This window comes from Podarcis cretensis (genome assembly GCF_951804945.1).
Source record: "Podarcis cretensis genome assembly, chromosome: 1".
Lineage (NCBI taxonomy): Eukaryota > Metazoa > Chordata > Lepidosauria > Squamata > Lacertidae > Podarcis > Podarcis cretensis.
Genome location: NC_137170.1, coordinates 56,094,183 through 56,108,811, shown reverse-complemented (window position 1 = coordinate 56,108,811; position 14,629 = coordinate 56,094,183). Strand labels below are relative to the sequence as shown.

At 40.7% G+C, this 14,629-nt stretch overlaps 1 protein-coding gene across 2 annotated transcripts in view; it reads right to left on the bottom strand.

Annotated features, from left to right (window-relative positions):
• Window positions 1–14,629, bottom strand: part of LRRC4C (leucine rich repeat containing 4C) — a 621,269-nt gene that overhangs the window by 154,272 nt on the left and 452,368 nt on the right. For both annotated transcript variants that reach the window (XM_079951502.1, XM_079951500.1), the window contains exon 4: window positions 624–710. The gene's annotated coding sequence lies outside the window, so the exon portion shown is untranslated. The remainder of the gene's footprint in view (window positions 1–623; window positions 711–14,629) is intronic.

Here is a 14,629-nt window from a genome sequence, read left to right as displayed (position 1 = left end):
CCCCTTTGTTGAATGTGTTTACATTCATATTTGCTATTTATTCCATGCATCTAGTGAAGAAAGTTCTGGCTTACATATAGAGCATACTGCAACAAATGTGCTATCGTTGTACATGTGTACTCAGAAATGAGACCCATCCAGTTCAATGGGACTTGCTCTTAGATGCACAGGACTGCAGCACTAGGTTATCTCAGTATGCAACAGATGAACACAGTTACTCTCCCAGAATTCATGAATTCATCTTCTCTTAATTCATCTTCTCACATTATGGTGTGCATACTGCTATTTCTTTCTCAATGTGACAAACTTTCAGATACACCTTCAAGACATAATTGTTGTGATGCCAAATAAAAATGCCAGTTTAAAATGTCTGCACAGAAAGAAAAGCCATCATCATGTATCACCATCGTTAACTGTAAAGAGGGAACACAGATATATTCCACACCCAGAAGATTTTTGAGAATAAGATCTCAAAAGTTATGCGGGTACCATCAGAGGCTGTTCAAAATAAAGTTGTGCCCTCACATATCCCTGAGAATGGAGCTGAGATTTTATGTGGGAAATGTGAGCTCACCTTTATATCCTTCCCTGTTGGTTTATTTTCAAATTTAGATCAGCCTTACCTTAAGAAATCATTTTGGATGCTTGCACTGAAGTGACAGTCGGCACTATAAAAAATATGACGGCTGGTGATGAAGGTGACATTGGTCCTGCAGGAAAAGAGACATGGATATTACAGATTATCAAAAATGTATGTGTCTTGGGTAGTTAAATGGAAATCAGGGAAGATAGATACATCTGTTATATGAAGGTATGTCAGTTTAGTCGAGGCAGAAATTGTGGGTTGGAGGCAATGATGTAGTAGGGTGTATGGGGTGTTGGGGGAGTGGCAGTATCACTGGTGGAGAACGCTTCATGCTCCTTCTGCCATAGTTTGTCCACCATTGGTCCCCACCCTGCACTCAGCTCTCAACTGTGGATCCTAGAAGCCGTTGGCATGAGACAGCAGCCACACCCCAGGAAACAGCTTCGGCTGGTGACTAAACCAGGTGAAGCTAGCCAGTGGCATACGCACTGCCCAAGCTTGCGCCCCAAGGAGGTCATTTTGGTGCTGCTAACACAGCAGTCTGACTTTACCCCCTGGAGGCACACTCCACTGTTTCTCAAGACAGACAGATGCCAACAGTGGCAAAACACAGTCATTGCTCAATGTGGTAGAAATATGGACCTACATACAAGATACACGTTGATCTACCCACATGTAGGTGAGGAATCATATAATTATTTGCTGCCTTAGAGTTTTTAATTTGATTCAACACATGTAATTATTATTAATATTGATTATTTTCAGTTGTTATCCCTGAGAAATGTAGAAAATAACAGGATATATTTATCTGAAAGTTTTCAAACTTACACGACCCTTTAAAAATTAGGTAAGGAACCAAATGTTATATAAATGATATATAATACTGTTTTATAATTTATGACTGTTTTGTAGTTTATGATAATTTAGAATTTAAATGTATTTTCATGTAATATTTGATATGTCCAGCTGATGAAGGTGAATACATCGAAACAGGGTCCTGTCCTGGTTTCTGACTTCTGCTCAATGATTGAATCTAAGACCTCCACGCCGAATCTGACTACGGACAAACATAAACTTATCTCTACTCATAAACTCTTACCTCTAATTCTGTAACAAATTATTGTGTTATACATATCTTTATGAGTTTGAGTTTGTAATCTCTATTTGAATTTGTAATCCTTGTCAGAATACATACTTTTGAATGGATTAGTTTTTGCTACTATTGACCATTGATTTGTGAGTAAGGACCACTCCCACTAGTGAAATTTATTGGCCTGAGTTCTTGGTGTGCTTTTTTTCTTGATGCATAGCAGTGGTCGGCAATTTGCCCAGCAAACTGCCTCACCACTCCAATTTTCAATAGCTCGGGTTGTTGTAAGATGCAGCTTGTTTACGAGTTCTGCCTTGCAGCGAGCCTCTCACAAACCAAATCTACATTCTCATTTTTCATCCAGAGTTGACTTCAGCATATGGTTAAAGAGACATGAATATTCCAGAATATCTCCATATGTCAATTTACTACCACAGGCTAGGCTCAGACAACTTCTGGAATTTTTAAAAAAATATGTGATGAATCATTGTTTGGAGAACTGTTGAGACAGTTGCACCACCCCACCCACACAGTGAAATCCACTTGGGTTGACTTCACCCTGTCAAAATGGGTTTGTCACTGATCAGATGTAAAAAGGAAGAATGCCCTTGACAATTTCTCCACCCAAACCAAGTGCCATAGCATCTGACAGCAAGGGGGTGCAATGCGTAGAGTAAGAGATGCTGCACTTCTTTGATAGTCAGCTGTTGAGCAGTGTAGGAGAAGGCAAAGAGATTTTCCCCAATAAAATGAAAAATGTTTATTTTTATAGAAAAGGAAAAGAAACAAGAAACAAGGCAGCACAGTGAAAATAATGCAAAGTATGCATACTATATATGTAATTAACTTGTAAGACATCTTTTAACTCTGCACTCTCTGCTACTGATATGATAGAGGCTCATTAGTCCACTCACAAAATATGTGTGCCTGAGGTCAGGGCATCAAGGACTTCCTTGGAAACCTCTGGAGAAGCAAACGTTTAAGCAGACTTTCTCATGCAATAGGTTTGGTTTCAGTAGTCTAATATATGTGATTTAATCTCGGGTTCTACTAAGTGAAAGGTTTCATTTCATTTCATTTTGTTTCATTTCACAGGGAGAGCAAAGCTTCCCCACCCCCATATTTTAGTGCTGGCTATAGCTCGTACTTCTGAAACACAGATTATCTCCTTTTCAATATGTAAACATTATTGACACAAACAACCACAAGGAAGGTTTAAAGATGCATGAGTAAGAATATATACATCGGCTACCTCTTCTTCTTTTTTAAGGTAAGAAAAAGCAAGAGACAAGGCCCCAGCCCACCCCTCAAAAATATGAAACCAAAATGGATTTTGGTGTTTTAGCTGGCCTAATAAAAAATATTGCCCTGCTATTGATAATGGAGGAAAGTTCTCTCACAAAAGCCACTGCATCAGCAATTTGGAAGGCTTAATTCAGTCTGGAAGGGTTTCTGCACCTGTAATTTTTACCCCAAGTGGGGGGATGTACAGCCACTTTTACATTTTCTGGTTATAGTGAATGGGTAACACATTTTAGAACCCAAAACACAGGCTGAAGGTAAGGGCAGTCAGGAAGACCTGACAAGTAATGTGAGTACAAGACCAAAACATTTTACTGTTGAAAATGGAGCCCAGATGCCTTCTTCCTGCTGAACCCAACATTTTGAAAAGTCTTGGTGTGCCAACAAGACTCCATCCTTGCATTCATCCATCCTCTCTCATGGCACCACCTGAAGCAGATTGCTTCACTTTACTCCGTGGTAGAATTGGCCAAGTGTGAAACATGCTGGTCCTGTGGAATCCTTGTCACTACTCTGTTTCTGAATGCATTCAAAACACAATGGGAGATATAGGTCTCATGCTGCGCATGCTGAACACTACCTGAGTGTTTCTGAATGAATGTCAGCACAAACCATATCACCCTAATGACACCAGTCCTGTCAAGGTAAGTTCTCATTTTGTGAGGATATCCAACTAAACAAGCTGCTAGCATGCCAGGATAAGTGGGAGTCCATGTACAATGAGATTGTGATTCAGTAGTTTTACCACTGGGGGTGAGCAAAGGGACTTGGCATGTCAGACATGTAGCAGAACCTTTTCTTTGATTCTGTCTTGGAAGATTCAAATTTAATTCAAAGAGCCTGGAGCGATTTAAAGATGGAAAGAAGGTCAAATACTAAATGTCCCCTTACCTGCATGAATTTTTTTTACAAGCACTATTATCACTGTGCTTTCTGGCTGTAGTCAGATTAATTAACAACTATGTCATGTGTTCTGTCCTGTGGGGCTAGATTGTTCCCATATATGCCTTCAAAGAAGAGAGAGAACACTCAGATCCTACACCAAAGTACCTCAAATTCTATTCATGACGACAAGACTCACCACCAACAAGCAATGTATAATGCAAGGAAATTTGTGTCGTACGGGACTGTGGTCATGGATTCTGTTTTCTGCAGTAGGTAGATAATTTATTATGGTCAAAGACCAGCTCACATAACATAACACAATAAAAACAGCATTAATAAAGATAAAATATACAATCGGAGCAGATTGCAGCAATAGCTCATGAGTTAAAAGTGATATATATAAATACACCCGTACAACTGAGATTTGGACTACCATAAAAAATTGACCCTGAGGCGCCCCAAAGGGCGACTTCAGCATTTCCCTAGTAAGCTATTTTATTCTAGAGGATGATCTGTGCCTACAAATCTGGGTGCAGAATCTGGCTACCAGCCAGGTCATCTTATGATCTTTGCCTAAGAGGAGAGAATTAAGTTTAGACTTGTCTGAAAGATCAGCGAGCCTCTTCAGCAAAGGATCAGTGGTGTCTCTATGTATCTCAACATAAAAAGGACATCTAAAAAATATATGTTTGAGGCTTCCTATTTCCCCTAATGGGCAGGCACAAAGTCTCTGTGTGTATGGGATCCTTCTATATGTCAGTGTTTGTAAAAAGCAAAAAAAAAAAAGAAAAAGAAAAAGAAAAAGAAAAAGAAGAAGAAGAAGAAGAAGAAGAAGAAGAAGAAGAAAGAAAGGGTTCTGACCTCCCTTTGTCTCCTTAGCCTGGTCCTCGGACCCTTGTCGGCACAAAAAGAGTCCACGAGAATATCCTTGCAGAGTTTTATTCTTAAAAGTCTTTGTGCAAAACACAACTGAATAAGAATACACACCAGCACCAACCAACCCAAACACCAGCCACAGCAACAAACTAACATTTCTCACTTATATATACAACTTGGTGCAGACCGCTGAGTCATGCTGACCCAGCTTTATTCACATTAAAGAAATAGCGGCCATTTTAGCCGTGACACTATAGGAATCTTCCAGAACCAGTGAGGGCAAGGCCAAGCTTCTAGCAAGAGTAAAAGCCCTTCTTAGGTTTCTGGATGTGAGGAAATAGAGATATGCTGCTGTAGCGGCCACGTATCTCCCGTTTTCTCCAGTAGTTAAATAGATTACTAGACAAGCAGTTTCCCGCTTGGTTGTTTGAGGCCTGCAGAGATGGGACAAAATGTACTGGCACCAGTTGGAATCACACGGTTTGGCAGGCAGCAAAAACCAGCAGCTAGACAACTGTAGGAGAATGGGAGAAGGCCATCTGGAGACAATAAAGATAAGAGAGGAAGCATTCCCTGGACACAGTCTGCAGGACCACAGATAGCTCCAAGGCAGACACCTTGCTCTGACAACTTTCAGAGCCAAATTGAAGCCTTATGTCATGGTGTACACCCTGATGACTGCACCAAGGCTTACCACTCATAAGAACAGGAGTCCTGCTGATTCAGACCACAAAGGCTGATTGAATCCAGCATTCTATTCTCATAGCGGCCAACCAGATACCTATCAGAAGCCCACAAGCTACACAGGAGTGCCACTAATATTCCTCACCAAATGCCATTAAGGGGTATTCTTAGTCTAAGTTGGGACTATCTTTACACCTTGTTGTAGCAAATTCCATAGTTTCATCTGCCTTTAACTCCCACCATTATGTTTCGCTGGATGAGCTCAGATTCTAGTATCATGAAAGGGGGAAACTTCACTTTCTACACACCATGCATAATTTTACACACCTCTCTCATGTCCCTCATTTGCCTTTCTTAAAAGCTTAAAACTCAACAAAGGTTATAGCGTTTTCCTCATAGAGTTGTCGTCCTTTTCTGCATCTTTCCCAGCACTGCAATATTTTTTCTTTACCAGAAGTGCACACAGTATTCCTCACTACTGAGGGAATTAAATGCAATATTAATTATATGTGTTTGTAGAAGGAAGGGTTATTGGTTTTGTATTGTTATTGTTCTCATTTGTATTATGCATTTGTGTTCTCCTTTCATCTGTTGTCAACCACTCTGCAGTCTTTGAATGATGGGCGGTATACAAATTTAATAAATAAGAAATACTAATAAGAAATGTAAAGGCACAGGGGGCTGATTCTATGGTAGAAAGTGAAGATTCAATGTGTAGCTGATGACAGCGGGGAGAGAAAAAAGAGAAATTTGCCTTTCCCCCCTGTGCATTACAGTGGATATGAATATGTGAGGGCACAAAGGTCAGAGAACAAGGCCTTGAGCAGTGAGAAAAACTCCAAGAAGTTGATAACTCTGGATGATGAGACTAGTGAGTGACAAGAAGTAGGTAAAGGAGGTTAAGTGGTCCTAAGGATATATGCACATTCTGGTCCTTTCCTACAGAACAGTGTGGGAGTATAAATGATTGCAAAGCAGAGTGAGGAGTGAGGGGGAGACAGTACCGCAAGAATAATTCATTCCATGATCTGACATTCATCAGTAACTGTCAAAACAACACCTTGTGCACACACAACAAAACAACACAGAAGAGGGAAGGAAGGCAGAGAACACTTAAATTGCACTGCAGTCTAACATTAAGCAAGAATAAGCAGGGCAGAATCACACTTAGCAAGAAGCTCCCACTTGTTCTCTTTCTGTCAATCATGGCTGTTGCTCCTATGGCCCCAAAAGAACTCAAGGATGCTCTCCAAGTAAGCTGGAGGGGACCATGTGCCCATCCCAGAAGAGCCACACTGCAGCAGGACAATAGTGCAACAATGGCAATAGAACTTTCTGGGGCTGGAATTGGAGACCAGCGCTAGTTCGAGGTAAGAATAAGTTTCTTCACTGTACCAATGCTCAAACTCTTATCTGGGATCCCTTCAATGGAAGGCCTCAGAAGCTATGTCACAACTATGTTTCATCACACATTTTTAATGGTGCCAGATTTGAGGCTTCTATAAGCTCTGACAATTCATTACTTAAATATCAAGCAATGGTGGCAAGGAACCTATAAGCAAAATGGAACCCTCCCAACATGCTTTTAAATCAGTTTTATTACTCCCCATCATAGCTGTCAACTTTTCCTTTTTCTTGCGAGGAATCCTATTCGGAATAAGGGAATTTCCCTTTTAAAAAGGGAAACATTGACAGTTATGCTCCCCATAGCTCCTGATAGTAGCCAGGTCTGAAAGTGGGGGAGTAAGCTTCAAGGTGAGCTGTCAAATGAGTCAAGTGAGAAAGTGAACCCTTGTCCCTGTTCCTGCTAGAAGACATGATTGCAGAATTTAAAGGCCCAGAGGCTCCATGGAATTTTGCTGAAGGAAAAGCAAAAATGAGTATTCAAGGTCAAGATGAAAAAGGGGAAGAGTCAACACACAACAGATCAGTAGATGGGATAGGCATAAAAAGGAGAAAGGGTAATGACTAGGAACTGTAAAAGCAAAGGTTAAAAACCATTGTCAAGAAGTCAAGTAGTATGGAAGGAGGTTACAAAGAAGAGGATAAGGGACTGTGTTAATGTGAGCTATAGAAAAGGATGTTGGATGCTGGGGGAACATACTGCCTGAGTTTGTTGTGCAGGCTTGAAATGGTCCACTAATCAACTCAACCTTCCAAATTTTAAGGTAATGTTTAATTATGGAGACACACAAAGCGCAACATTAATAAGTAAATATTCACAATTCATCTCCAACTTGGAATGGGTTCTAGAAAGATTCCCGTGCTTTGTACATACTGGAGCTTTCTTTCCATCCAAGCACTTCCATGCAATTGCTTTTGGTGGTAAAAAGGTATGAGCTGATAAGTCTGGCACTAATAAATTTACAGTGTGTCTTCCCAAATATATGAAACTCCCTGAGCTGTGCCAGTGCAAACAGCATTATGCTGTACTCGGTACAGGCGGCGGGGAGCGGGGAAAGTCTATGGTTATCTGGAGACACATATGACACTGAAATCATGATTAGCTCTGTGCAAGGCTGCTGGCAAAAAGGAAAGTGGTATTATGAAAATCCCTATGGATCTGAAATAATTTTCCAAGCCTGGCATGATCACCATTCAGTTTTGCCCTCCCCATTTGCCATGCAACTCCCTGACAATAAATAATGAAATTATTCAGCAGCACTTTCCCGTACAATCCTGGCTCCTGTTTGGTCCATTTGGATGCTCCATCCATTTCCTGACCTTTTGCATTTTTTGCAGCAGATGTAGGCTGCTACAATGGGTCTAGCTGGAAGAATCCCCTGAATGGTTGTATTGCCCTAATTTCTGAGCACTGCAATGCATAGAATATGTTCATAAGAACCCCAAGGATTTCATTTAGGATGCAAGTCAATTCTTTTTTGTTATCTACACTCCTTGCCTAATATTTTCATGCTTCCAATAAAGAAGTGCATGTACATGGGGTGGGGAGTCATAGTTCAATAGCATTAAGAGAAAATGATTCAAAAATATAATCAGCAGGTCAGCAAGGCATGCTTTTGTCAAATAATTTAGCTTGCCCTAAGTGAAGTTCTCTGGCCCCCAGCATCTGATGTCAGAGCTTCCTGTTCACATCTATAGTTCAAGCTGTCCTAATTTGGTTTTATGGTTCTGTTTTGCATAATATGTGAAAATTACCCAGTTATTCTTCCCTTCTCCATCAGAAGAAATGCTCTAGCAGACAACTCTTCTTTATTCATCTCTCCATCATTCAGGCATTTAGCTATAGATTCATGATCTATATTTACAATAATATATATATTTACTCTTAATATATAAAGAACACAAAGAGCCCCCAGTCTCTCAATTTTAGTTTTTCAGACACTAGTTCAAGCTTCCAGCCTGGGCTAAATCAACATATAATGGGGTGCTGGAGTGAGTCTGTGTCTCAAACTTAGGGGAACAATAGGGTGATATTTAATTCAGTTTTACTCAGAAAAGACCCACTGAATTTTTTTTAAAAATGTGTAAGTTAGTGTCAGGGAACTGCCATCGGAGAGTCAGGTGGTGGAAGGGCTCAAGGAGGCTAGGAGACCCTCGGATGCTGAGGAAGGAACCAGCAGGGGGAGAGAGAGAGTTCCCGCAGAAACTCAGTCGGAGGGATGGCTCCAAGATACTTCCAGTGAGAACAGCGGAGAGGTCTCAGGACCTTCGCTGGGGATGCCTACTCCGCGCAGGAAACTGTCACGTAGAGAATCCAGAAGGAGAGTTTCCGTTAAGGAACTCTTATGTTGGCGTAAATTCTGGAAGCGCCCACTGACGGATTCTGCCAGCGATTGAGGTAGCCATGCACCCATGGCTCTGCGGACTGGGAGAGTTTTAGAAACTGATTGCAGGAGTTGAGAACTCAACCATTTACGCACAAGCAGCCCCCTTAACCCATAACAGTTAGGTTCTTTAATTTTAATGGGTCCGCTGTGAATATAACTTAGTTGAATTTGTTGTGTGATTTGAGATCTAGAGGTATACATCTATTTTTACATGTCCTGTTTGCATGATTCTTGGCTCTCAAAAACAGCTGATAAATCACAAGGGTGGAGAGGGAGGAGAGAGAAAGAGAGAGAGAGAATCAAGGAAGGAAGGATCGTGCCCACAAGTATGTTAACTCAGTAAACATACTATTTTCACATTTCTGTTTCTCGTGGCTGTTTTAAGTTGCTGTCTTCCAGCAATGTTGTACAACTTTCAACTTTTTACTTCCTCATGTCACAAACAGAATACCAAAATATAAGCATATATTATAGATGTGTAAGCATTCCATCATTTCCTATTACATATACAGTACCATCAAATTAGGTTAAACTTGAGGCAGAAGTTCCAATGTGTATGATTTCTCCTTTGCAAACAAAAAAACATATCACATCACAATTGCCATTTCTACAACATCTCTCTTTTTCCTGGTAGGTGTCTCCAAGCACAAACCTATTTCATGTGTAAGTACTGGCAGTGGTAATGAGATAGTATTGCTCCAGGCTCCAGATTGCTTCACTAAGCATGGGGAGCTTGACTGGAAACAACAGACATTTTGAAAGAATGAAATGCCAACAACCCATCTTGCTAAAATGAATCCTTATTGTTCCAACTATAAACTTTGTAAAAGGTCAGCATGGAAAAATCTGTGAGTTTAAAGCGTTCAGAAATATGCCAGAATGAGATCTCCTAGTGGCGCAGCAATAAAACTGCTAGAGCATTTGCAAAGCTAAGCAGGGTCCAGCATGGTTTCAAATGAGATTCCTGCATTGCGGGGGGTTGGACTAGATGACCCTCAGGGTACTCTCCAACTCTACAGTTCTATGATTCTAAGGCACATGTTCCCAGAATCATAGAATTGTAGAGGTGGAAGCGACAATGAGAATAATCTTTTGTCCAACATGGGGCTTGAAGCAAGTTATCCAGTTGTACTCATGGTTATATATATACTTATTATTACATTTATAGGGACGCAGGTGGCGCTGTGGGTTAAAGCCTCAGCACCTAGGACTTGCCGATCGAAAGGTCGGCGGTTCGAATCCCTGCGGCGGGGTGCGCTCCCGCTGCTCGGTCCCAGCGCCTGCCAACCTAGCAGTTTGAAAGCACCTCCGGGTGCAAGTAGATAAATAGGGACCGCTTACCAGCGGGAAGGTAAATGGCGTTTCCGTGTGCGGCTCTGGCTCGCCAGAGCAGCAATGTCACGCTGGCCACATGACCCGGAAGTGTCTCCGGACAGCGCTGGCCCCTGGCCTCTTAAGTGAGATGGGCGCACAACCCCAGAGTCTGTCAAGACTGGTCCGTACGGGCAGGGGTACCTTTACCTTTACCTTATTATTACATTTACTGAAGTGTTTTTACAGAGTCCAACAGTCACTTATGAATTAATGTACCTGGACCTAGTAGAAAGAAAGACCATGGCTGGATTTCCTTCGTGTGCCTCCTCCTTGAGATGTCCGGAGGGTGGCAACACGAGAATGGGCCTTCTCTGCAGTGGCTCCCTGTCTGTAGAATGCTCTCCCCAGGGAAGTTCACCTGCTGCTTCCATTATACATCTTTAGGCACCAGACAAAAATGCTCCTTTTTAACCAGGCCTTTGGTTGATTTGATTGACATACTTTTTTAAAAAATGGGGGGGGCTATTGGGTTGTTGTTGTTGTTTATTGGGTATTTTGTGGTTTTACATCTTGATTTTATTCTGTGAACTGCCCTGAGACACACTAGGTATAGGGCGGTATATAAATTCTAATTCTAATTCTAATTCTAATTCTAATTCTAATTCTTCTTCTTATTATTATTAAAAACCTGAGCATTATGCAATGTAACATTCCAGGAGTTTCTTACAGGGCTATGGCCCCTATGGGTCTCTGCATCACTCAGGGAGCTGGAAAGTCCAGATTTTCCTCAATCCTCCACAGTAGAACTTGCTACCACCACCTGCTGATTAACAGTGAGAAGTAGGACCCTCTTTTTATTTGGTTGTGTAATTCATTACCAGCATGTAGAGTGAAACCGGGTAATCTAGAATTGCCCAGACCATTTTGAAACCAGTACAAATAATTATTTTTGGGAAACACTGTTTCAGTTTGAGTGTGGAACGTCGATGCTACATGAGTGTGGTAACCGTGCCCAACTTGGTGGTTTCCAGACATGGCTACACTCCAATCCTCTTGAGTCAGACAGAGTAGTCAAGGAGTCAGGGATGCAAAACATCTGCAAGGAACCAGATTTGGAAAGGCTGAGCTATAGGGCAACAGTCTGAAGCTTTGGGGGGGGGATTGCTATCAGAGTATGTAATGCTGTAATGATAGGACCCTGATTTATTCATTCTTCTTAAACTTTATGAAGGGCTTAAAAGCATAAACGTGAGACTCACTGAAAACAGGGCTGCTGAGGAAAAGCTCAGGATTGTGGCAGATGTTCTTTGCTGTCCTTGGTACTGAATTTACTGTTGCAAAGCTTTGGGCTGAAGCTCTGTGTGGGGAATGTAACACAGTTTGCGGGGGGGGGGGGGGCAAGGATGACATTTTCACTAATCCATATACCAAGGATGTTTTATGAGGAAGACACTTACCATTCTTTTATCTACAGTGTGGGTGGGGGATGCAACACACAGGAATTTTGAATACAGAAGAAGAAGGAGCAACATGAATTCTTTATTCTAATAGGAGGAAATAACATCTGTTAACACAATGCTTACTGACAGCAGTGAAGATATCTCAGAAATTATTAGCCAGGTGTGAGGATGTTTCTGAAATTCTGCAGGTGAAGGCAGTGTACTGCTGCCCTAGCCACATTCCAGCTTCGATAATATCATACTTTCAAAAACCACATCTTGTGAAGTGTAAATTTCCCTGTCAATTTATGCTAGTTAAGTTATGTGGTGTAGCACAGCTGGTACATTATATCTTCTGCTTTTGCATTCCAGCTATGATGTGAGTTACATTTAGGGATGCTGAAAAACTGGACATCAAGTCCCTTTGATATCTCTGCACAAGGCCCTTCTCCATGACTGCCTTCTGGAGGCTCTGCACCTTCCCTGATTAGCATGAATGCTGACCATTCTGGCAATGTATAATGACAAAGTATTGATTTCACCATTCAGTATGTATTTATCTATCCCTAACCCATCATTTTTCTGTGTTACTGTATTGGTTATTTTAAGAATTGACTTGTTCAAGTGCAAACTGAATGGCATTTTAATAAGGGAAAATTGGTATTTTAGCACAGACAAAATGAAGGATATGTTAATAATAGGTCCAACTATCTTAATATGAGATACAGTACAACACTATATAACTTGATTGTTAAGAAATTTGTTAATACCGCTTCTTTTCCACTGCTGCTAGTTTTGTCTTGATATCATAGTCTAACCTGGAGGAGAAAGAAAACCTGGCCTATGGCTCCCATAAATCATCACCAGGATCACCATTGCCACTTGCTGCCTACATTGCACATAAGCAGAACAGCTATCACCAGAATCTAGATAGAATCTTTCCTCTCTAGACTTGATAGCTAACCCGTTAGGCAAGAACAAGTAGAAATTCCATGTTTTTCAACTGTTGCTGTAGGGCAGGCATCCACAACCTCAGCCCTCCAGATGTTTTTGGCCTACAGCTCCCATGGTCCCTAGCTAGCAGGAGCAGTGGTCAGGGATGATGGGAACTGTAGTCTCCAAACATCTGGAGGGCCAAGGTTGAGGAAGCCTGCTATAGGGGAAATGTTGTGCAAAATGGACTCATTTTTTTATTATTTACAATTAGTGCTCTTTTAGTATCCCAAGGGTAAGATGTGTCAGGGCATGTGTGCTGGCCTCATCCCATCCACCCCAACCTTCATGTGTTCATTGTGAGGCAAAGAGACATGCTTATAAGCCCCTTTAGAACTGAGTGCTCAATGCCCCACACCTTCTATAAGCTTAGAACTTTTTAACTCCTGAAGATGGTTATTGTGTATTGAGCTGCATATTACCTGTGTGCCAAATGTCACCTTTCTGTGTTGCACTGGATATGCCTTAACCATTGGGGTTATATTTTGGTTCTTTCTGTAGTCATAAAGAGTTGAAGAAATGTCCATTCTTCAGATTTTTTTGCCCCAATAGTGATCAGGATTCCTTGAAGCTCTCTAAGTATTTGTCTACCTATCCTCTGTGAAGTAATATATATGCTCTTGGCAATGGTTCAGTCCAAGTTCCCTTATTTCCTTTTATCTCTTGCAAAGTTCTGAAATTGGATGCAGTAGAGGCAAGTCTAATTTCCCATCCTAATGCAAATTCCTGTGAAACAACTGAATTTGCATCAGGACTTGAAACTTGAGAATTTTTACACCATCCCTATTTTGTATGTAAAAGCTTTTGGATCCTTCTGGATTAAAGTGAACCCATAAATATGCATTGTTATTAGACACAAGAGATTTTCTTGAATGACATTTAAGGTCATGCCAAAACAAAGATAGATATAGCGTATGTTAAAAGTAGACTTCAGAAAGAAGTGTTGTAATTTCTTTTCAGTTGATGCAGATATCTTAAAGGTCTCATATATTGGTGGGTAATACTGAAAGTGAATCTCTTTTTATTAAAGAAAAATTCCAAATGCAATCCAAATGAAATGTCAGAAATAACAAGATGCTTTTGGCTTTAAGGAAATGACACAGCACCCATTTAAGATAGCTGGACTGTGTTATATCGTGCTGATAGTGAAATGTGTTAGTTCAGTTTTACAATGTTAAAAATAGAAAGAATTCATTATTTTTTTTAATTTTTTTGCAAGAGTCCTAGAGAATCTAGTGGTAAGATCAGGAATAATGAAAAGGTTGGGCTGCCTTAAAATTAATCCATGCATTATTAGAAACCAAAAAAGAAACCAAAAGAGATTAGAACTACAAAACTGAGAACAGCTACATAATACTCCCTTTTCTTATTGTCGCGGCCTGAGAAGGGAGTTTGTCTATATTGGATGGCATGATGCCCATACGATGGCTTATGATATGATTAAAACAACAATTCTCAGTAACGTGTACATAAATACAACCCTAATATGAACCATAAAACAGTCACAAAGCCTCCATCAAATTCACTGACAGTGGTGGCTAGAATAACCTCAAATTTTCCCAGAGGTGAGACAATGGGAAGACTTCGAAATATCAATAAGCTACATTAATACTTTTGAATATTAAAAAAAAAAATCAATGTGTTTTCTAACCTTGGCCAATGGTTCCTC